Source organism: Triturus cristatus, chromosome 3_1 (assembly GCF_964204655.1).
Source record: "Triturus cristatus chromosome 3_1, aTriCri1.1, whole genome shotgun sequence".
NCBI lineage: Eukaryota > Metazoa > Chordata > Amphibia > Caudata > Salamandridae > Triturus > Triturus cristatus.
Genome location: NC_140583.1, coordinates 66911602 through 66935490, shown reverse-complemented (window position 1 = coordinate 66935490; position 23889 = coordinate 66911602).

The following is a 23889-nucleotide window of genomic DNA, read 5'->3' as shown; positions in this document are numbered from 1 at the left end:
CCAGGCTTAAGTGTGACAAATTCCTGCATTTACAGAAGTAATACATACAGAGGGCCTCATTATGATGTTGGGCGGAAAGCCTCCGCCTGACAGTTGGAATTGCCTAGACCGCGTCGGAACCCTTCCGACCGGCTCGGTCGGTTCACAATCCGCCCGACCGAATTTGATGTTCGCGGTCGGAAAGTAAACCGCACGGTTATTCCGAGTTGGTTCCGACTGGCTCTCGGAGTATTTGTGTCATTCGGAACTGCCTGTCCTCCTCTATAAACAGCGTTTCCGACCGACCAATTACAATGACGATTTCCAACAGTCTTTCTGAGTCAGCCTGTCCAATACGAAAAGGCTGTCAAGAAAGTGACTTTGGGGCCCCCTAGCAGGGCCCCCATCATCCTGAGGTCCCAGTTGGGGGCCAAGGTGGTTCCCAAGGGCTCCTCCCCTGCAAAAGCCTACACTCTGTGGCAGGCCCCCAGGGTGCCCTCGACAGAGTGCACGGCTTTACACACACACCCCATTTCCCCACTGGAGCCTGTGTTGTTGGGCAAAACATGGGATTCCACAGGGAACAATGGGACTCCGACTGAACAGTGTTTGGTCACATCGTAATCAGTCGGGCATTTCCTAATTCTGAGACGTGTCGCGTGGATAGTTTCTGCCTGACATCGTAATGAGGCCCTTACTCACTCGCACAAAAACTTCATGAGTAATTCACATCTAAGAATGGAGTAAGACACATTGCATTTCAAACCTTTCTGGCACGCTTCCTTTAATAAACAATGTTATGTTATGTTACATTATGTTATGTTACATTATTATATGTTATGTTAGGTTAGGTTATGTTATGTTATGTTATGTTATGTTAAAGGCCTCTTGGTAAAGTGCAGCGACTTGGCCCCGAAGGGACATCTCGGTGCTGTGACAGCATGGAGATGGAGAGGCAGCTGATCAGAACAACCAGGTCTTGAGCTGCTTTTTGAAGGCAGAGCAACTAGAGAATGCACGGATGGACAGAGGGAGCCTGCTCCAGTGTAAAAGAGAAAGATAGGAGAATGCCAGGCCGTCATATTTTATGCTGAGGACATTTGCAGAAGTTGATTATTGGACCTTAGGCTTCTGACAGGGTGGTAGAGGATGAGTCTGTCCTGTAGGTATTTTAGGTCACTCACTGCCTGACAATAACTTTTAGGTTAGGTAGAATAGTCTTAGCAGTGCTGTGTCTCTAATGGGGAAACAAGAAGGGCTCTGAGCGTGGGGTCTAATGGCGTCTGTGGAGGCAATTTTTTGACGAGGTGGTCTGCGGTGTTTTGAACCACCTGAATTTGATGCACGAATTAGGGCATTGCCATAAACAAGGTGGCTAATGATTAGTACCTGGGTGAGAGTCTTTCGGTGAGCTCAGAGGAAGCCCCCGAAACATTATCCTAAGAAGGCACAATGTGCCGAAGCAAGTGCTGCAGGTGGACATAACTTGGTCTTTCATAGATAGCTTGTCATCTAACAGTATACCAAGGATCCTGGCTGTTCTACTGGGCAATCAGGCAGAGCCAAGCTCAGCCAGCCACCAGACATTCATCCAGTGGAACTGAGCTTTCCCAAATAGGAGAATCTCAGTTTTGCCGCCATTTAATTGAAGACAGTTGAGGAATATCCAGATGGCAATTTTTCCCATGGACATGATGAATCGCTGTTTGATGTTCTCAATGTCCTGCCCAAACGAGATGACTAGTTGGGTATCATCTGCAAAAGAGAGTATCTGGAACCCACAAGTCTTAAGCAGCTGGGCAAGAGGCCTACATATTTGTTAAAGAGCATAGGGCTGAAAGAGACCCCTGACGGACCCCCTTGTCCAGCAGGATGGTTTTGAAATGGTAAGTGCCCATGGATATCGGTTAAAACCTATCTTTGAGGAAATCTTTGAACCATTCGAGGGGGTGCCCTCGACAATATTACATCTAGGCTTTGATAAGACCTTTAGTCTTTCAATAAAATGCTAATTCTTCCAAACACTTGTGACTATGGAGCAGTTTTTCAAAAGTTATTTAGTAGTGCAGGAATTAATACTATGGGAGTACTACGGCACAAACGTATAAATGCCTTTGTGATTCAACTTCAAAATGTTCATTTCCAATTAGTAAAAGTGCGAAGAGTGCACAATCCTTTCTGCGTGTACCAAATGCATGCGATATTTCATTGAATATGCTACTTTTATGTTGATTTTGGATGTTTTGGGGACAATTTACAAAGACATTTAGGACTATGTAAAGTAGTACTCCACCAGGCCTCCTTCACGTACTCATAAATGTTGTTGTCAATCAGCCCAAGAAACTATATATTTTATGAAAGACAGAAAGGTGACCATTGTGCAATCTGTTAATAATGTTTCTTTTAAATTGACTGACATGTGCTCTCTTATTTAGTTTAAAGGTACGGTGTACGTTTATTCAGCTCGATAACAACATTCGATGATGTTCTTCTATTGAGCTTTGTGGGGTTTTATTTTTACCTTGTTTATTGAACATGGTTTGACAGCATCAGACAGAGAGATATAGAAAGGATGGCTTGAGGCAAAACCTTTTATGCATTCTGAGTGGGTGCTCCATTTTGTCTAATATATTGGTCGTGTTTTCCAAAAATGAAAAAAATAGCAGAAACTGCAGTCTCCCAAATTCCCTATGAAGTGAAAACACGAGTTAATGAATACTGCTACTTTTGTTGCTGATTTGTGACAATTTTTTGTTCTCTGAACATGCGCAATATTTGAAGTGATTGGAATATATAATACATTTATTTTCAAATAGTTTCTATGGCATTACCGCAATCTAAAATAGGAACATTGGTAAATTCCCCATATTGCTCTGTTGCTTTGAAAGATGTTTCCTCAGTGTCACTTTATTCGTAATTGTTGATGAATCAACAGGGTCATGGTGGCAGGGGTTCACTGAGAGAATATCGATGACAAAATATAGAAGAAAAAAATATTGAGGAAAAAATATAGACTATAAAGTATCGACTGTCTATACGTAAAAAAGTAAGTACAAAAATATCAGAAAAAATATCGTTTACAATAAGATAGTTGATTACATATCAATTTTTAAATATATGTAATTTAAATTATTAAAGTGAACAAATATTAAATACTAACATTAATTTATCAAATTTAGCTATATTTCAATGCATATATTAACAAATAAAACAAATGAACTTACTTTTAAAAATGTAAACACACACACACATATATTTATATACTGATGAAATACGCTGAATCCCAGTTAATCCTAGATAGCTCCCAGACCGGGTTCCACGTCGGACACAGTACAGAGTCTGCCCTTATCGCGGCTACTGATTGTTTCCGCTTTCAGGCTGATCAGGGTGGTTTGGCGGTGTTGATCATGCTCGATCTGTCGACAGCATTCAACACCGTTTCCCCAGTCCGCATGGTTTAGTGCCTGTGGAAAGTGGGGGTTATGGGAAAGGCCCTGCAGCTTCTCCACTGACAGGTAGAACGCATATCGTTAGTTGCGGAGGGGTCCCTCAGGGATGGCTCCTCACTGAGCCCTACCATTTTTAACACCTATATGACCCCTCTGGCCGAGGTGGTGAGATCATTCGGATTCAAGGTGCTCTCCTATGCGGAAGACACACAAATCATTGTCTCCATATCGAATGATTTGCAATCAAAAATAAGATTTACTACTGTAACTACAGTAAATATATAAAATTAATCAAAATATATCATTGGAAAATACTACAATTTACTATTCCCAGTACAGTTACCACAATAATAAATGTTATAATTTACAACAAAAAAATAAATATTCCCACTCCATTCAGTGCAACAGTAGGGAAAGTGTTGGATTACGGAGGGCTAAAATGTACTATCCCTCTCCAGTCAGTGCAACAGTGGGAAAATGTGTGGACTGCAGAGGGGTAAAATTTACCATTCCCACTCCAGGAAGTGCAACAGTAGGGAAAGTGTTGGACTGTGGTGGGCTAAAATGTACTATTCCCACTCCAGTCAGTACAACAGTAGGGAAAGTGTTGGATTGCAGAGGGCTAAAATGTATTATTCCCTCTCCAGGCAGCGCAACAGTAGGGAAAGTGTTGGACTGCGGTGGGCTAAAATGTATTATTCCCACTCCAGTCAGTGCAATAATAGGGAAAGTGTTGGATTGTGGAGGGGTAAAATTTACAATTCCCTCTCCAGACATATATAAATAAACTAATATTTTGAATATTAATATAATTTAAAAATTCCTAAATAATATAATATTATCAAAAATATATGTATACATATTTAAATATACCAAAAACATAAAATATTAAAAAGGAAAAACAATTTAATTAAAATAAAAAGTAAATACATCGTTTTCTTAAATTTAATTCAAAATAATGTATAAACAAAAAATATTGACATTTCTAAATATTATTATAATAATAAATCAAACAAATAATTATCTAAATTACAAAAAAAAATATTAAATATTAAAATGTATACATTTACATTTCTGACTACATTAAATAAAAAAACATTTTTATACTAAAAACATATAAAAATATGTACTCCCACCTAACACAACACAAATAAAATTCTTCACAGCACACACAAATAAGATTTACTACTCTAACTACACTAAATATAAAATTAAATAAAATAAATCCTTGGAAAATACTACAGGAAAATACTACAATTTACTATTCCCAGTACAGTTACCACAAAAATAAATGTCATAATTTACAATAACAAAAATGAATATTCCCACTCCATTCAGTGCAACAGTAGGGAAAGTGTTGGATTGCGGAGGGCTAAAATGTACTATTCCCACTCCAGTCAGTGCAACAGTGGGGACAGTATGTGGATTGCGGAGGGGTAACATTTACAATTCCCACTCCAGTCAATGCAACAGTAGGGAAAGTGTTGGCGTTGGGAGGGGAAACTTTCAATGTTTCCCATACAGTCAGTGCAACAGTAGGGAAGTGTTGGATTGCGGAGGGGTAACATTTACTATTCCCTCTAAAGTCAGTGCAACAGTAGGGAAAGTGTTGGATTGTGAAGGGGTAAAATTTACTACTCCCAAGCCAGTCAGTGCAACATTAGAAACAAGTTAAATATCTTAAACAAAATTAAAATATTTTGAAGACTGTAAATACATTTAAAAATATGTTGACTGCAAAATAGAAACATATTTAATATTAAAAATAGTTAATTAATTAATTAACTTCCTACTGTATACCACTACAAAACCCACAATCCATATCCAAATTTAAATACATTTACTTGCACAATTAACATAATTATTTATCAATCAAACAAGTATTATTTATGAAAATCTAAATCTAAATTCATTAAAATAATTTACTTCCCACCCGTTACCCCTACAACCCTACAACTCACACCTAAAAATATTAACTGCACAGTTAACATAATGAATTATCAATTCATCAATTATTAATAATTAACAACTAATTATTAGTTAATTAAAACTAAATTACTTCCCACCCTTTACCCCTCTTACCCTACAACCCACACCCAAAAAACAACAACAACAAATAATTACACAATGAACATAATAATTATCAATTAATTATTATTAATTAACAACTGGTTATTAAATAATTGAAAATACATTATTTTCCACCCTTTGCACCTATAACCCCATAACCCACACCTAAAAAAATGAATTACACAGTTAACATAATTATCACTTAATTAATTATTATTATTAACAACTAATTGTTAATAAATTAAAAATAAATTACTTACCACACTTTACCCCTATAAATGCCACAGCCCACAGAACACATTCACATAAAAAAGTAAGAACAAAATGATCTATTAATTAAATAGATGATATTAATTAAAAAAAACATCATTAATTTATGATAGCTAAATTACTTACCACCCTATACCCCTATAAACCCACGACCCACTACAGAAATAAAAAACACAAAACAATATTTATTAAATGATAATAATTAATTTATTATAATTAAATTAATTCGGGGGGGCGTGGCTTGACGCCCACGGGAGATTGCGGACACTTCGTGAGCTCCGACGGACCGGCGCAGTAACATTCGTTATGTATGAGCTTTGCGACCCCTCACCGTTTTTGAAGCGCAGTTTCCAAGTCAAGGAAAATCTGGGAATCACCTGGCTGTGCAGGAGACACGCCAACACTGAGTTTTGCAGGTATTTTCTGCATTCTCGCTGCCGCCTCAGACGCGGCTGCCATTTTGCGGTACGCGCATTGCTTTCACCCGCCTCATTACAATGCAGCGGTGTGCGCAACTAGCCTACTAATGTTTTTAGCCTCCTTCAGTTTGCCATTTCTGGACTTTCTTTACTTATGGCTGAGGCTTGCTCTAACTGGGCTTGACATTACTGATGCTACGCTGCACATTTATTTTTGAAATGGCCGCCGTTCTCTTTTCATGAATGTAGTCGCAACGTAAGTGACTCTTAAAGTGTTGAAGATATACACTTTGTTTAATTTGATATTTTTTCTCCCTCAGCATCATCCTGTATGTATCCGGTGAGTGGAGATTCACTGCTTAGCAGCAATGGTGTGCGCTTCTCGCTTGTTAATGTTAAGAGCTTCCTCCAACATGTCATTTTTTGGTTGTTTTTAACAGTTCATGACTAGAATTTGCTCTAACTACACAAGCTGCTGTTGTTGTACCGTACATCCACTTTTGAATTGACCGCCTTCTTCTCCATACGTCTGCGGTCGCAACGCTGAGATGTTGAGTCTGCGCACACTGTTTAACTAAATTTTTGTCTCCCTTCAGCACTACCCCTTATGAGGGGACTCATTATTTTCAACAACAAGTGATATGTCTATCTCTTAAGGTTAGTTGATAACCAGATCACATTACCTCACCTATTTTCTATTACGCTGACTGCATTTAATTTCAAGCTCCTAGTGCTCAATTAATGGGGATTTTGTGAAGGCTTTCTTCCTCTATTTCATCTCCATCTAGCAAGCTTATCAAAAACTCTACAATCTTTACTAAGTTCGCCATGATGGAACCTGCCTCTGCCCCTTCACCAAAGCCTTGCGCACCCCTACATTGGCAGTCGTTGGTACCTTTATTAACAAATTCGGCCAAAGCTACTCCTAAACGTTTAAAAAAAAAACCTCCCTCACCTGCAAAGTCACCACCACCTGCCTCTTTAGACTTGCTCTTGGAGGAGATACGGGCCTTAAGACCCTTTATGGAAGAGACAAATGCAAAACTTCAATATGTGACCGATAGATGGTCCCAACTGGATGAGAGACTTATTGCGGTAAAACAGAGTTTGTCTTCTTACAACGCGACTGAAACTAAAAGTGTAAGCTCTCCAATCACAAGAATCTCTCTTACAGAAGCATGTCGAAGATTTAGAAAATAGAAATCGAAGGAACAACCAATGCATTTATGGCCTGCTAGAAAACACGGAGGGTGCAGGTCCTCTTTTCTTCTTCAAATCTTTTCTGCCTAAACTGTTGGGTTTGCTGGTAGATACTGTTCTAAATATACAAGGTGCACATAGGTTGGGTCATCAACATACTGATACTTCAACTTCCAACCGTCCGAGAGGCGTCATTCTATATTTCTTGGAAAATACAGACCTTCTTAAAGTTTTGTCAGCTTCTAAAAAGTCACCACGAGTCTCATGGTTGGGTCATACGTTGTTTTTCTCACAGGACTATGCCAAGAGTACTGCTGACCGATGTAGAAACTTTCTGAAGATGAGACCGGAGCTTCATAATCTTGGTGCTAGATATGGCCTTTTTTTATCCCTGTCTTTTCAAGGTCACATATAAGAACAAAACAACCACTTATAAGGATCCTGTCAAACTGAAAGGTTTTCTCAATTTCTGTAAAGCTGATCCTATGGATACGTCCGTTGCTTCTACTTCTCAATGTGGCTGATTATAATAATTTGTTTGATGCTGTTGTTCTCTTTCTGTTTTCTACTTTTTTCCAGCTATTTTTTGCTCTTGTTGTTCTGATTATATTATGATCCTTTTTGTTATCAATTTTATAGCTCTAACTGTGTATTTGTCTCCTATAGGTATCCCTGTTATATATCCACCTTGTTGTCTCACACCATGTAACATCCAGTCATACTTGTGCCTCCCTCTGTGAGATCCAGATGTGCCGTCCTTCCATGTGGTTTCACCCCCCTCTCTTTTTTGGATATTTGTAGGTATGTGTTTTTCTCATGTTTTTCTACTTCTTTTCTCTCTTGCTATTCCTCCCCCAGGTTCTATCCCTCCTTTACTTATTTAGTAGTTCACTTTTCTATCTGCTTTCTTATGCTCCTTTCATTACTGTCCTTCTTTTATCCTCTTTTTTCTACTATTCCCCGGATTTAAAGATATACGTCTCTCCTTCCTTGTCCCCTTGTTTCTCTCATTTACTGTTGCTTTATATTTATTTATATCTTCTTCCCCATTTCCTTCATATTATTCTTTTCACCTTTATCTCTCTTTTTCATTTTTCCCCCTATTCTTTCTCTAACACCTTATTTCTGCTGTTTACCTTCATCAATCAACCTTATATTGTGTCTAGCTTAATTCTAATTACTCGTTCCATAGTTAATTCCTTTCTTATTGGCATAATTCCCTTTTTATATATAATTATTTGTTTTTACATTTGCATACTCTTGTGGCTCACCTTTCACCGAGCTTATGTTTGTATCTGGTTTAATTTAACATGTTCTCTTAATGGTTCTCACATAGTTTTGCCTTTTCTCTTTTTTCCTCTTTCTTCTCTTAGTACTATGTTTTTACTTATTTGCATGATGTTTTGGTCATCTTTGTATCTATTTAATATTTGATCTGGTCTAATTCAAATGAATTTTTCATTTATTTACTTATGTCACTGAATATTGTTAATTGGAATGTCCCAGGTCTGCATTCGACGATTAAAAGGCAATGTGTTTTATCACATCTATCTAAATTGAATACTGATATTGCAATGATCCAAGAATCACATCTTACAGAATCTGAGTCCTTGAAATCTAAAAAAGATTGGGTTGGTGATGTCTTCTTCTCCCCGGGTGATGGTAAATGAAATGGTGGTGTTACGTTATGTCATAAATCTCTCCATGTCAAACTTATCTCTCAAGAAAAGGATGATATATTGCTTACAGATTTACTGATTGGGAAAGTGTCTCTCTCTTTACTTAATATTTATGCTTCTACTATGAATGACTCCCTTTTATTGGTCCCATCTTGAACAACAGTTGTTGCACTACTCTAATGAATATCTTATTTTGGCTGGAGATTGTAATCAGATTATAGATCCCTTTATAGATCGAAATTCCGTAACCTTCTTCACTCCTTCTAAAGCCCATAAATTATTTTTACAGTCCTTTCAACATAAACACTTGACAAATGCCTGGCGTTTATGCAACACTCCCCTGAGGGATTACACCTACTTCTCACCAGTTCATAAGACACAATCACGTATAGATAACATTTTCACTTGTCATAACATCACGCAATCCATTTTATCTGCAGAGATTGGTTCTATACTAATCTCTGATCATGCCCCTGTCTCCATTTCATTAGATAAACTTCACACTTCTTCTGCTCGTTGGCATTGGCGATTCAATAATTCCTTGCTACTTGATCCTGTATTTACCTCTTCTTTTAACTCATTTTTTGAAGAATATTTTAGATTTAATGAGTCAGATAATCTTCCTTTTCACACGATTTGGGATTCCTTTAAGGCTGTAACTCGTGATTTTGTTATTAGCTTTGTATCTAAAAAACGTCATGCAGCTCCTAAGAAAGCCATCTTTTTTCATCGATAAAGAAATTAGAGCACTCTTATTATACCACTAAGTCAGAAGAATCTTTAGCCGAACTCATAGCCACTAAACTTAAATTTAATAAACAATCCACTGATAATGCATCTTTATACCTTTTGAAAATCCACAGCAAAGTTCTATGGTGGCCAGAATAAATCCGGTAAATTATTGGCAAACTATCTTAAAGTTATAATTAAATTAATTCCCACTCTTTACCCCTATAAACTCACAACCCACTACAGAACTAAAAAACACAAAATTTAACTAAATTAAATTTCATACCTACTAAAAATTGAACTAATATAGTAAGAGACATAAACAATAATTAAACAAAAAAAGTCATATACATTTAAAATATACCAAAATACATACCAATAATTAAAACATGATATTTTAAGCAACTATATTTTTACAAACGATATAGATGACATCTATATATTTTAAATTGATATTACTTACCTTTGAATCGACATTCTTGACAACAATATTTTAGCAATCGATATTTCCATTCCACGATATTTGTCATTGGATATTATTGTACTTTGCATTTTTTTCCTCAATATTCTGTCTCATTACCGGTGGCAGAATATGCCTACAGATGAAAAGTTAATAGCACCTTTACTCTATGAATAGGCTGTGAATTATTGGATTGTGGATGTGTTACCAGATTTGATAACACCCCTCCTTTTTTTGGGTAATTGCTTTTTTGCATTATGATTTTTTTCTACTGCCCAGGTTTCGTTTGCTATTAGGCTAAGTTTATGGTTTATCGAAATGTGTAAGAAAGTAAAATGAAACAAAATTTGTTTATATACAAATGTTGATGACGTGCTAATTTTTGGTTGGCTGCTTAAGGGAACACCTACGGCCTAATTACAAGTCTTGTGGTCCGCGGACCATCAGACTAGTGGAGTTGCGGCGGTGACGGTCTTATGATGCCCTATTAGGATGTTGGACAGCCAATGCCCCACCGCAGCCACAAGGGAACCGCCAATCCCTGGCAGTGTTGCGGCAGTCAGAAATCTGCAATATGTTTGGAAGGACCGCCGGGGTTCCGCCAAGCATATTACAAGTTTCCTCTCTACCACGGTTTTCATGGCGGTTCAGCTGCCATGAAAACCATGGGAGAGAGGAAACAAAACGGGCTCTACAGGGTCCCCTGGGGCCTCACACCATGTGGATGGACACATGTGCATGCATACCAATTCCTGCACGGCATTGACTTTAGGTTTTTGGTGTTCCCATTGCGAAGCACATTTTTAGAGCCACTGCCGTGGGAATGTAAAAAAAAGCCCACCCGACACGAGAAATACTCATAATCTGGTAGGGGGCTCAACCATGGGTTCAGCGGCGCGGAGGTGTGGCGGACCTGGCGCCGCACCACCAAACTCATTATCAGGCCTCTGGTGCACATCATCCCATAGACAGAATATTAAAATTACGAATACCTAAAAAACATCCCTTTTGTAGCTTGTAGACAGCCTCTGTGGTCAATAGAGATTGTATCTTCAGCATCCTCCCCCACCAACAAAATTACCTAAATCAATTTAAGGACTAAGGAAACAAGAATGAGATTAGAAGAGAATTGTAGTTTCATAGTGAGAGGATTCCAAGCAGTACAGCTTCCAGGGCTAGATTTGATTCTCTGTTATTGTAAAAGTAAGGACAGATTCGGAGAGTATAATGCTTATCTTCTGTGGAGAAACTATACTGAAAAAAAAATTATCAGAACAAATTCCTAAAGAAATGTGTTGAGTTTGTTAGTTTAAACTTTTATTCTGTAGAGTGAAATATTTTATGTATGTGAGTATTACTGCGAAACATTTGTATTACAATCAGACTCCTTTATAGTTATTTTTCTTGTCAAGCACACAAAATAGAATACATTATTTCTTAGCAGGCTAAACAATACATAAACCAATAGTAAAGTGAAAGAAAACTATAGTTTAAACATAGGAAAATTAGCAGATTATATAAATCAGAAAAGAACAATACAGAAATGTGGCATGAAAAATCTGGCCTTGAGGCATATAAAACATAGTAAACTCCACTAATTGGACCACCCTATTCGTAAACAAATCAATGTAGTATGGAGCTGTAGAAGCCGATTGATTCTCCAGCACTCAGGCTAGGAGTCTGGGGTTTGGGGGCTGGCGGTAAAGGACCAAGATTAGGACTTTGCTAAACGCTCCAACAGGATGTGAAGGTCATGAGAAGTATGCATTTTTTCTTAATTAATAGAACTAAAGTATTTAAAATTAATATCTGGCCACAGGATTAGATTTTTTCTCCAAAATGTGTTAGTGAAAGTTATGCAGATGGGTATATTGCAAACCGAAACTAATCCATTTGTTGGAGCTTCGGTGATTCTGTGGATGAGCTGAAAAATGCCTAGAGGACCCAAGGTGTTTGGGATTCGGACCTTTACTTGAAATCATATTCGCGTGTAATCTTCTTTATGTAAACAGAGTAATGATTCTGATCTGATATCACTGAATGGAGCTTGTTTATTTACCTTTCTGGTCCTGAATTATTTAAACAAAAGTGCCTCCTGAGACTACCAAGGCCATCATTGAAACATTTACAACCTGAGACATTGTGGTACTTCTGCAATGCCCATTTTACCTAATTACGAGACAATGAGTCAGTAGTGCAGCTTTTTTCTGGGTGTGAGGGTGGGGGGGTGCTGGGAGTGGAGCACACCAACTGCCCGCGCTCGGTGACTTGAGGATTTATTTGTGTCAAGAAATATAGTTGGATTGGAGGATTTGAGAAGTTGAAATTATATTTGTTTCACTATATCAATGCTAAATATTGACAGAACCATTTCATAGCGGTACCTATCTATGAAGACTATAGAAAACAGTCGATATTGTACCTGTCAATTTTTTTAATTTTTAATTTTTAATTTTTTTTATTGAAAAGAAAACAACATAAAACAGTTCGAACCAAAAACAAGTGCAGTATGGTGCAGTCATCGGGACTTACAATACTGGCAATATAAAAGAGCAGTAAAAGACGAGTCAGTACATTGGGTCTTTATCACAATCATCCACTTCGTAGGTCCCATCATTTGTTAAAAACATTACAGAGTCTCATGCTCTGTGTCGATTTTTATTATTCTGCTCAATCATGGTCGCGGGTTACAACAGTCCCTCTGCCCTTGCCACGGTGTAGCAGGCAGACTCCTATGTTTTTCCCAGCCTGCAAATGCCATTCCCTCTGGAAGCTACTCTTGAAACCCTTGTACATTACAGTGATAAACATCATATGCTGTTCCTTTTCAGCTAATGTCTTGTAAAATCATTCTTTCACAAGAGGGTCTCTATTCAATCCTTCCATGATGAAACAGGAAGTGCCATGATCGGCCCCGCCCAAACCATCCGGGCATCCTTCTTATTCTGTAAAGTTGTTGCATCCCAAACTTATCATTGCCACACTACTTCCTTTCTGTCACTTCCTGCTTCCTTTTTCACTTTTTGCCCTTTTAACTAAAGAAATTGCTCTGCATCGCAAACTCTCCAGTAGCTGTGGTTGTGCGTTTCTCTCCTGGCTACTTGCGCCAGGTTTCCTGTGTTTTCCTGCTTCATCTGCTGAAACTTTGCTTAACCTCTTGGAATCCTGAACAATCCCTTGGAATTCTGCTCCATCTCCTGGAATCCTGCCCATCAATTGGAACCCTGTTCCTGCTGGATATGGTACTCATATACTCGGGTCCAGGTTTTGTGAGTGCCAGGTACCTCAGTTATCATCGATTTTAGCTAATCTGTCTCCCTGGACGTTTTTCATGCCATGTAGTGTTTTCTTTTCATCAGTGACCTTCCAAAGAGACACCTGTGGCTTCCCGTGATATTCATTAGTATTTAGCAACAGAGTGTTACACAGATACAGGAATGAATGAATGAATGAATCACCTTTCCATTGCATTCAACTATTGACACTTGTTATTAAATACTGACATTGTATTTATAATTATTGGAGGGGGATATTGTGCCACCTCTATGATATTCTTGAGGTCTATGTGACCCCTAACATTGCATATCAACAGCAAATTAGAAGACATTTCACTAGTTTCGATTGTTACTTCCAAGTTAGAATTAGACCTAAATGATGCACATTAGACAAGACGTGCATGACATACAAGGCCAGACAAATCAATCTGATAAATCTGGGCTGATGGTTGACTTACTTAGATAGCGCCATTGACTACATGAGGGGAATTTCGCCAAAGTAAGGTGTGGGGTGAAAGGAGAACTAACCAAGGATTTTCTTGTACACCAAGGTGTGGGCCAGGGCTGTGTCCTTGCCCCAACCCCATTCCTCTTATACATAAATAACTGCATTGTCTAGCTATTAAAGTGTGTCAATGATTCCTCTACCCTGGCAGGGGTAAAAATGCCAGCCCTCCTCTTTGCGAACGATGCATTGTTATTGTCCAAAACCAGGAGGGGTCTCCAAAGCTGATTGAGTGTTTCAACCAGTTTTGTGGCGACTTTGGTCTCGAAATTAACATTTCCAAGGAAACCATATGAGAATGGGTAGTATATCCCCAGGTATGTATACTCTGGCAAAGAGAAACAGAATTGGAAGATATAATGGCCACTTCCATAGAAATCTCTCACTATTGTCTGGAAAGCAAATCTAATTTGAACAAGAGCATCTTTCATATTATTGGTCAATGTCAGGTGGATTGAATGTAAGATATCAGGACCTCTTGGTAGGGATTCAAACAACAAACAGATGCCCAACTAAATCCAGCTCCAATGGTATCTTCTGCAAATACAACTTTTTGAAACCTCCTTGAACATCGAGTTGATCTTTCTGGCTTGCTGACCTCTCAAGAGGAGGAGTGTGTTGCTGCCCTTCCTGAGTGATTTGCAAAATACCTTTCTGGCTGAGCAGACATTTGCCACAACTCAGAACGACCGGGCACATCCCCTTCTCTCTCATGAGATGCAGTAGACACAATTTTCTTTTTTTAAATGTTTGCTAGTACATAACAGAAAGGTGTTTTCTTCTTACCTGGTATTTTACAGGAATGTAAAATTGTCTAAATAATTCACGTTCAGGTCCTAGGACCTCTGAAAATGAAGTAATTTGTTGGCAATGTACTGGTATACAGCCAACAGGTCAGAACCTCTCGATTTCAAAACAGACCATCCACTCGGATTTATTATACCTTCCGGATAATGGCTCTCTCTTAGCTAAATTACCAATGCTGTTATTTCTGATTAGCAAAGGTTTATTTTGAGTGTCCTCTAAGAGGACTTGTATTCAGAGATTCAGATGCGGGGAGTACATTTCTAAATCATCAGAGGAATGAGAAGAATGTGCTATGTTTCTTTTAGTAGTATTGCGGTAAACATCGTAATTACCCCTGATTAAATGTTGGAGCATTTTCACGAACATGACCAGACTGCACACATTCTCTTCAGTTTATTGGTTCCTGATCACGGTACAAACTCTTCGCTGCCTGTTTCACAGCCCCCCTCCCTGGAGAGGGAGGTGTAATGTCCTAATCCAATGTTGTTGAGCTCCTTTTGTGATTCTTTCGTCTAGACCACTAATGGCTTGTAAAGTAAAGCAACATGGTGGAACATAGGAAAACATATTACAATGGTATTACTGATTCAAGAAAGTATCTTTCAAATGATTGACTGGCTCATAACATTTTATCCTATGGGAATTGTGTCTTGCTACTGGCTGATTTACAAGGGATTTTCGCAGAACACTTGTATCTCACTCCAGGCTTAAGTGTGACGCATTCCTGTGTTTACAGGAGTAATACATACTTACTCCCTCGCATAAAAAGCTTAGTGAATCACAGAGCATTTTTACTTGATTACACATCTTAGTCATGAGTAATACACATCTAAGAATGGAATAAGACACATTACCATTTCAAACAGTTCTGACAAGCTTCCTTTAATAAATATTATTACACCTATGCTATGATAAGACCCTTTAGTCATTCAATAAAATGCTAACTCTTCCTAACACTTGGGACTAGGGAGCCGATTCACAAAGGTATTTATCAGTGCATGAATTAATACTATGGGAGTACTACTGCATAAACTCATAAATGCATTTGTGATTCAACCTCAAAATGTCTAATTCCTATCAGTAAAAGTGCAAAGAGGGCACAATCCTTTCTGAGTGTACTAAGGGACTAATTGCAACTACTACCATAGCTGCTGGGGGGGTGCAGGCACCACCACATTGGCGGTCTAACCGCCTTATTACAACTTTGGTGGTTGGACCATCACAGGACCGCTGCAACCGGCAGTGATCCTAGATCCCCGGCAGTGGCCCATCCGTCTGAGGCTCACAATATGTTTGGCGGTGCCGCTGCTGCATCGCCAAGCATATTACAAGTCTCCTCACTGCCACAGTTTTCATGGCAGTGAGCCCGCCATGAAAACTGTGGCGGTGAGGAAACAAAGGTGGTTCTACAGGGCTCCCTGTTGCCTCAGGGCCACAGGATGCATGCACAGGGGCACACGGTGTGCCCTCTTGTATGCATGCACCCCCAGTTCCAGCATGGCATGGACTTCACAGTGCTTGCCGTGCTGGAATCTGCTGTGGTGGTTACACGGCGCTGCCTTTCTAAGGCTTACATACAAGTCTTTGAAAGGCACCGCCATTGGGACCGCCGCTTCGGAACCGCAAGACCAGGGGAAAACTCCTAATCCGGTGGTAGGAGGGATGTGGCAGTCTTGCAGCGGGGCACTGGCATGGCGGCCCGCTGTAAGACCACCAAAGTCATAATCAGGCCCAAAAAAGTTCTTAGAGGACCTAAAGTGTTTGGGCCCGATTCACAGAACTAACTTAAGACAAAATCCTAAACTTACTACCATTTTGGTATTCACAGAAGGCACTTACTCATTTTGGTATTCACAGAAGGCACTTACTCATTTCGGTATTCACAGAAGTTAGTAGTCCTAAATTTAGGACTCCTAAATGCCTTCTGTGAATACCGAAAGTCTTAAAATTAGGATTTTTCACAGTTTAGTAGTAGTATAGTTAGGACTCCTAACTTTAGGACTCCTAAATGCCTTCTGTGAATACCGAAATTCTTAAAATTAGGATTTTTCTCAATTTAGTAGTCCTAAGTTTAGGACTCCTAACTTTAGGACTCCTAAATGCCTTCTGTGACTACCGAAAGTCTTAAAATTAGGATTTTTTGCAGTTTAGTAGTAGTATAGTTAGGACTCCTAACTTTAGGACTCCTAAATGCCTTCTGTGAATACCGAAATTCTTAAAATTAGGATTTTTCTCAATTTAGTAGTCCTAAGTCTAAATTTAGGACTACTAAATTGAGAAAAATCCTAATTTTAAGACTTTCGGTATTCACAGAAGGCATTTAGGAGTCCTAAAGTTAGGAGTCCTAACTATACTACTACTAAACTGCGAAAAATCCTAATTTTAAGACTTTCGGTATTCACAGAAGGCATTTAGGAGTCCTAAACTTAGGACTACTAACTTCTGTGAATACCGAAATGAGTAAGTGCCTTCTGTGAATACCAAAATGAGTAAGTGCCTTCTGTGAATACCAAAATGGTAGTAAGTTTAGGATTTTGTCTTAAGTTAGTTCTGTGAATCGGGCCCTTTGGGTTTTGGACCGTTACTTGATATCATGATTTACAATTGAGCTTCTTTATGCACACAGAGTAATGATTCATATCACTGAATGGAGCTTTAGTATTTACTTTTCCAGCCCTGAATTCCTAAAAAAGTGCCTCTTGAGAGTACCCAGGCTATCAATGAAACATGAACAATCTGAGACATTGTGGTACTTCTGCAATGTCTCTTTTACTTAATTACAGGACAAGGAGGCAATAGTGCAGCTTTTTTTCTGGATGGAAGGGTAGGTGGTGATGCCTGCAGATGTAGGAGAGTGACTTCTTCACTCCAAGGGAGATTACTTCGGGTGTCCTTGAAGTCCACAGGCCTGGAGAGGAACCTGGAAGAATCCCAGGCACAGGCAACAAGGACGACTTGTAGAATAGCGAGACCAGGAGCAGCAAGAGTCTTCCTTGGTGCAGTCTCTATTCCAGGGGAAGTCCAGCGTAGTCCAGGTGTCCAGACAGTCGAAGTTGAAGTGGTTTCAGGTTTGAATCTTGTCCCACAACGAATCTGAAGAGCCACCCACAGGTAAGCCATTAAGTACCCTAGGGAAAGGGTTGAAATTATTCAAGGTTCCCTCCCGGAGGAGGAGCTGGACAGAGGGGAGGATACTCTCATGTCCTTTGTCCAGTTTCATGCCTGAGCAAGAGCTAAAGATTCCCTGAACTGGCTCAAACTGGCTTATGCAAGGAGGGCAATAAATGTTCCCTTCAAAGCATTATGGTGGTGCTGGCAAGTGCCCTCACCCCAGCCCAATACACTAAGTCCTGTCTGGGAGGTGATCACTCCTCCCTGTGACAGGAAACCTACTGTTCTACCTACCCCTACTTGAGCTCAGCTAAGCAGCAGGAGGGCAGAATCGTGTTTGGGGTCGGCAGCAGCACTAGCTTGCTGGCAGACCCTGGAAGGCTGTTACCGGGAGTATTGGGGGCTTCCCGGAGGAGCTGCCCAGTGCATGGAATCATACCTCTAACAACAGTTAACTGTGTTGGGGTATGATTCAGCACAGTCAATATATAGTTAGCCATCGCGTAAGGAAGCATGGTCACTATATGTATGAAAATGGCTGACCGCACTTACAAAGGCTGATAATCGACTCTGGGGTTTTTAGGGGTGCCCTCATGCAGGGCACCCTCACACTTATAACCAAGCACCCTGCCTTCAGTATTCAAAGGCCTGTCTTAGGGGTGACTTATAGGTTTTAAGTACAGTTGCCTCAGATATAAGAAAACGTATATCTGTTGTGAGGGGTGCTAGCACCGACTCACACAGGGTGCAAGGGCAGGCCTGTAGTCACAGTTTGAGTGGTCTCTCATGGGTGACATAATACATGCTGCAGCCCATGGGAGACCCCTGATGTGCCTATGCCCTGGGTACCTTAGTACCATATACCAGGGACTTACATGGGTACACCAGTAGCTAATTGGGAAGGTACCAAAGTACTTACCACTGTCAAATGTAGGGAGGAAGCACAGTGACTGGGGTCCTGATTAGCAGGATGCCAGCCAGGCTAGTCAGAAAACAGAACAACACCAGCAAAAAGTGAGAGTAAACATGAAAGCAGATCCTATTTTCCTACCCACTTCCTGCTTCCTGTTTCACTTTTTACACTTATCACAAAAAAGGGTTTGTATCACAGACTCTCCAGTAACTGTGGTTGTGTGTTTCTCTCCTGGTTACTTGCTCCTGGATTCCTGTGTATTCCTGCTTCATCTACTGAACTTCTGCTTAATCTCTTGGAATCCTACACTATCTCCTGGAACTCTGCTCCATCTCCTGGAATCCTGCCCATCTATTGGAACCCTGTTCCTGCTGGATGTGGTACTCGTGTACTCTGGTACAGGCTTTTCAAGTGCCAGGTTCCTCAATTAACCTTAACTGCAGCTAACATGTCTGCGTCAAAGTTTTTCATGCCACATAGTGTTTTCTTTTCATCAATGACCTTTCAAAGAGACACCTGTGGCTTCCCATGACAGGTATAAGTGTTTAGCAATAGAGTGTTATGCGGCTACAGGAATGAATGAATGAATCACCTCTCCATTGCATCCAGCTATTGACACTTAATTATATACTGTATTTATAATTATTGGCGGGGGAGATTGTGCCACTTATATGATATTCTTGAGGTTTATATGAACCCTACATTGTAAAGATGTCTTAGAGCATACCAGCAGCAAATTAGGAGAAAAAATTCCACTAGTTTTGATTGTTATTTCCAAGTAAGGGTAAGTCCTATATTTTAGAGTTGGTGGTTGGAGACCATATGACCACATTAGACAAGACTGTGCATGACATGGATGGCCAGGCAAATCTGATAAATCTGGGGTGAGGGTTGACTTATTTAGATACTGACATTGACTACATAAGGAGATATTTGCCAAAGTAAGGTGTGGCGAGTAAGGAGAACTATACGAGGCCTTTCCAGTACACTAATGTGTGTGCCAGGGCTGTGTCCTTTCCCCAACTCTCTTCCGTTTATACATCAACAATTCTGTCAATGATATCCCTACCCTGGTGGGGGTAGAAATACCAGCCCTCCTCTTTGTGGACGACACGTTTTTGTTGTCCGCAACCAGGAGGGGTCTCCAAAATCTGATTAATAGTTTCAACCAGTTTTGTGGAGACTTTGGTCTCGAAAATAATATTTCCAAGACCAAATACATGACTTACACTAAGAAAGGCCAGGTGAGAGGGGTTATTACGGTGGGACCTGAAGTATTGGAAAGAGTCCAGGAGCTCGACTACTTCAGCATCAGGTTGGACGATTCCAGGACCTGGCACCCACCTATCTCAAAGAGCAATCTAATCGTGAAGCATCGAGCAGGAGCCAAAATTGCCAAAAAAGCACCTGGTCCCCTGTACACCCAGCAATCAAAATGTATGAGACCCATGTTAGGTGGGCTGCACTGTATGGGGTGGAACTATAAGGCCATTATAACACAAGCACCCTGAGTACAGCAGAAAATAATTTCTTAAGAGGCCTCTTGGGCCTAGGGAAGTGCCCGCCAATGGTTCTGTTGCGTTCCGTTGGGATATGGGTATCCATGAGATATCATCACTGACAGCGTTAGGACCCCTATTATAATGGATGTGGATTTGAAGCACCCATGAATTGTGTCATGTTTAGGAGGGCTTACATGACATCATGGCCAACGGTGCGGGGAAATTTAAATGGCTAGGGTTGTTTAAAAATTCTTGGAGCAAACTGGGCTTAGGGGAATTCTGGAGTGAGTGTTAATTTGGCAAGGAGATGCTGCTCGAGTTAAAATTGGCATAGAAGACAACTATCAGTCGCAGGGACCACTCAGCCTTGCTAGGGAGGTTAACCAGTGCTTTACTCCTCCAAAAAACTGTATGTAAGGCTGAGGAATTTGGGAATTGTATTCGCTCGGTTAGTGCCCAGTCCCTGTACCTTCAATTTAGGATGGGTCTCTCCCTGTAGCAGCCTTCGCCTTCAATTGGAGAAAGATAAATCAGGGATCTGATCGCTGTTTTTATTGTAAAAATGCACTAGAAAGTGAGGAGCATCTATTGTTTTTTTGCCCCTCTATGCAAAACTGAGGTATAAATTGATTGCTCCCTACAGATCTCTTAGCCCAAAAGCCAGAGGAGAACATATAGAATATGTAACTGCAACCCCTCCTATATCGCGGTCGTGGCTGTCTCCAAATTTTTACACATAGCTTGGTTAATTAGACGTAAAGTGCTGGCCAATGTATAAAAGTTTGCACCAGATGATTTCTTGTTCTCAATCCAATTACAAATGTATGATGAATTTTTGCATGTGACCTTCAGAGATATTTATTGCTGTGTTAAACTGTATTTAGTCTTGCATATGTTTTTAATGTTTTATGGATGCACTCATTTTGATGATGAAACAAAATGCTTCGAACTATCAATAAATGATACAATACCACAATTTAGTTAGCTTTCAAAACAATTCTTGAATTAAGATTCAGCCTTGGAGGCAGCAACTTATGAGTGTGCTGATTCGCAGGTCTAGAGTATCAGGGGAACACGGTGGATGGTGGGATCAGTGGGACCAAGAGGAAGCCAGCAGCAGGGGAACAGAGCGGATGGGGTAAGGAATGGGAGCAAATGGGACCAGGAGAAAGTCAGCAGAGGGAACAAGGCTGATTGAGCTGAAGCTGCCATCCGGGGGACCATACTGGAGCTAGGATCGAGTGAGAAACGGATGAGATAGCTCATACTGCTGTGACCATCAAGAGGGATGAGGTCAAGACAAACTATATTATTAAGAAGCAATAGCCCTATATTTCTCATTTGAAACACCTGGACCATCGGAATAGTGATCTTTTAAAGCCTGTTACATTTGGGAGTCTTAGGGGATTATTACGAGTCTGGCAGTCCACGGACAGCCTTAAACAAAGGGAGGGACAGAGAGGGCTGTTTAACGGAGTCCAGCGTACGTGCCCAAATACTGTGGAACAAGGGAGGGAGAGGATGAACCAACATGAGTGGAGACAGAAAGGAGGGGAATCCTCCTTGTCAGAACTAGAGTCCTCACACACCCAGCAAGCTAGGTGTCATGCTTCATCATATGGACTCGCTCCTCGTCGGGTCGGCGGTGCAATACCCAACGGGTACCCATAAAGGGGCTCTTTAGCGGAGATCTTCTGTTCCTGCCGTATGGTGCCATGGGTTTGAGGGCCCTAGGGATCAGTGTAGATGTGAGTGGGTGGTTTAAAAAAGGTTGGATAGTCCACAAGAAAAGTTTAATAGAGTGGTAATCCACCTTGTTAAAATACAAAAGAGAGGCTGCTCGCTGGCTCAATGGTCCAGGGGATCAATGCTCTACTCTAAAATTGGGGTCGACATGTTTCATGCAGTGTGTTCAGAATGATACTGTGCATTTCATCAGGACCTATAAACTATCTACACATAGTTGTCTGGTGGAGGAGTTCCTACCTTCCACTAATCTTGTGTGCGAGCACGTAGTCCCGCCAAATCTAGTGGAAACCCAACTAGGTGAAAGCGTTGGCTTCAACGGTGTTCTCAGCAGATGCCACCTCCATGTTGGGTGTCCTGTCCGTAGTAGGACATGCGCCGGTAGTCTACCCCTGCGCCAATGCCGAGAAACCGGAGCCTTCCACCAGACCACTATGTGTAGATAGTTTATAGGTTAGCAAGCTACCCATTTTCTCAATAATAAACAACAGGGAATTCAAGGGGCATCATGTCATACATGCAATTCTCACGCAAACAAATATTTTCTTTACGGGGAACGTCATGTAATTTTGTGGGCATAGACGCTGGCAACGATTGTTGTCACACCAATCGACATACAATTGAGAAGCATTTCTTATATTATAGTCTAAGAGATTGCCACAAAAACCCCATATTGTGGACATAAGCGCAGAACGCGCTCATTATCAAACGTGATAACAGAGATTCAAAAAGCATTTCTCATATTCCACTCAAAGACACCAAAGCTTTATCATTCTGCCCAGCATCTAGTTCCCCAACACATACTATTTGACCCTATTCCATTCAGTAAAGTCATTGAGCCCAATTTGATCACTTTTCTCTTGAAAAATCCAGCGTGCCTCTTTTGAAGCTAGTAGACCCTCGATGTTCTGCGGATCCCCTACTATTTTCTCAAGTACTACCCACGAAAATGTATGGTTCTGCTCATGACAGTGCTGTACTAATTTTGTGGTTAACTTCCCTGTTCTAATGGTGCTGAGGTGTTCCTGCCCTCTGACTTTGATCTTTCTAGTAGATCGAAGTCATGAGCAGAAAGATACATTTACGTGGGTAGTGCCAGCCTCTATGCCCACAGAATTACATGACGTTCCCCATAAAGAAAAAATTTGTTTGCGTGAGAATTACATGTATGACATGATGTCCCTTGAATTCCCTGTTGTTTATTATTGAGAAAATGGGTAGCTTGCTAACGTGAATTAGGACAGGACCTAGAGCGTTGGAAATGAGTTAATATATGACTTGAGGTGCTACATATGAGGTGCGATTAAGAATGGGCTTCCGTTGTGCCAGTAGGCCCCAGTGAAAGGACAGGAAAGAAAGATGTAATTCCTGTGGAATTTTGGGCTCTAGTTGCCTTTAGTTGTATAAGAATTTGAAAAACCCTTGGACTGTTCAAAGGCAATAAAAGAAATACAGAATTAAGGAAAAAATACAAAATAAAAATGGATTATGTGCTTTTAAATCGTTATATGCATTAAGTAATTGCATATTAAAAATGATGTGCGTGAAGAAGGTATTCACCGTATTTACGATTGAGTATAACAAGATTTGTACGTTTTAGCCGTAGTTAAACCCCTATCCATGATGGCGGTGATTCTTTCAGCCGTCTCACGTGATCGAAGTATCCCGCGAGAGCTTTAAATATGAGGCGTCTGACCGGGAGTATGAAACGATCGAGACAAAGTGCTCCGTGAGGCCCCGGGCGGTAAGAGTACGTGAGTCGTGGGATGAGAATG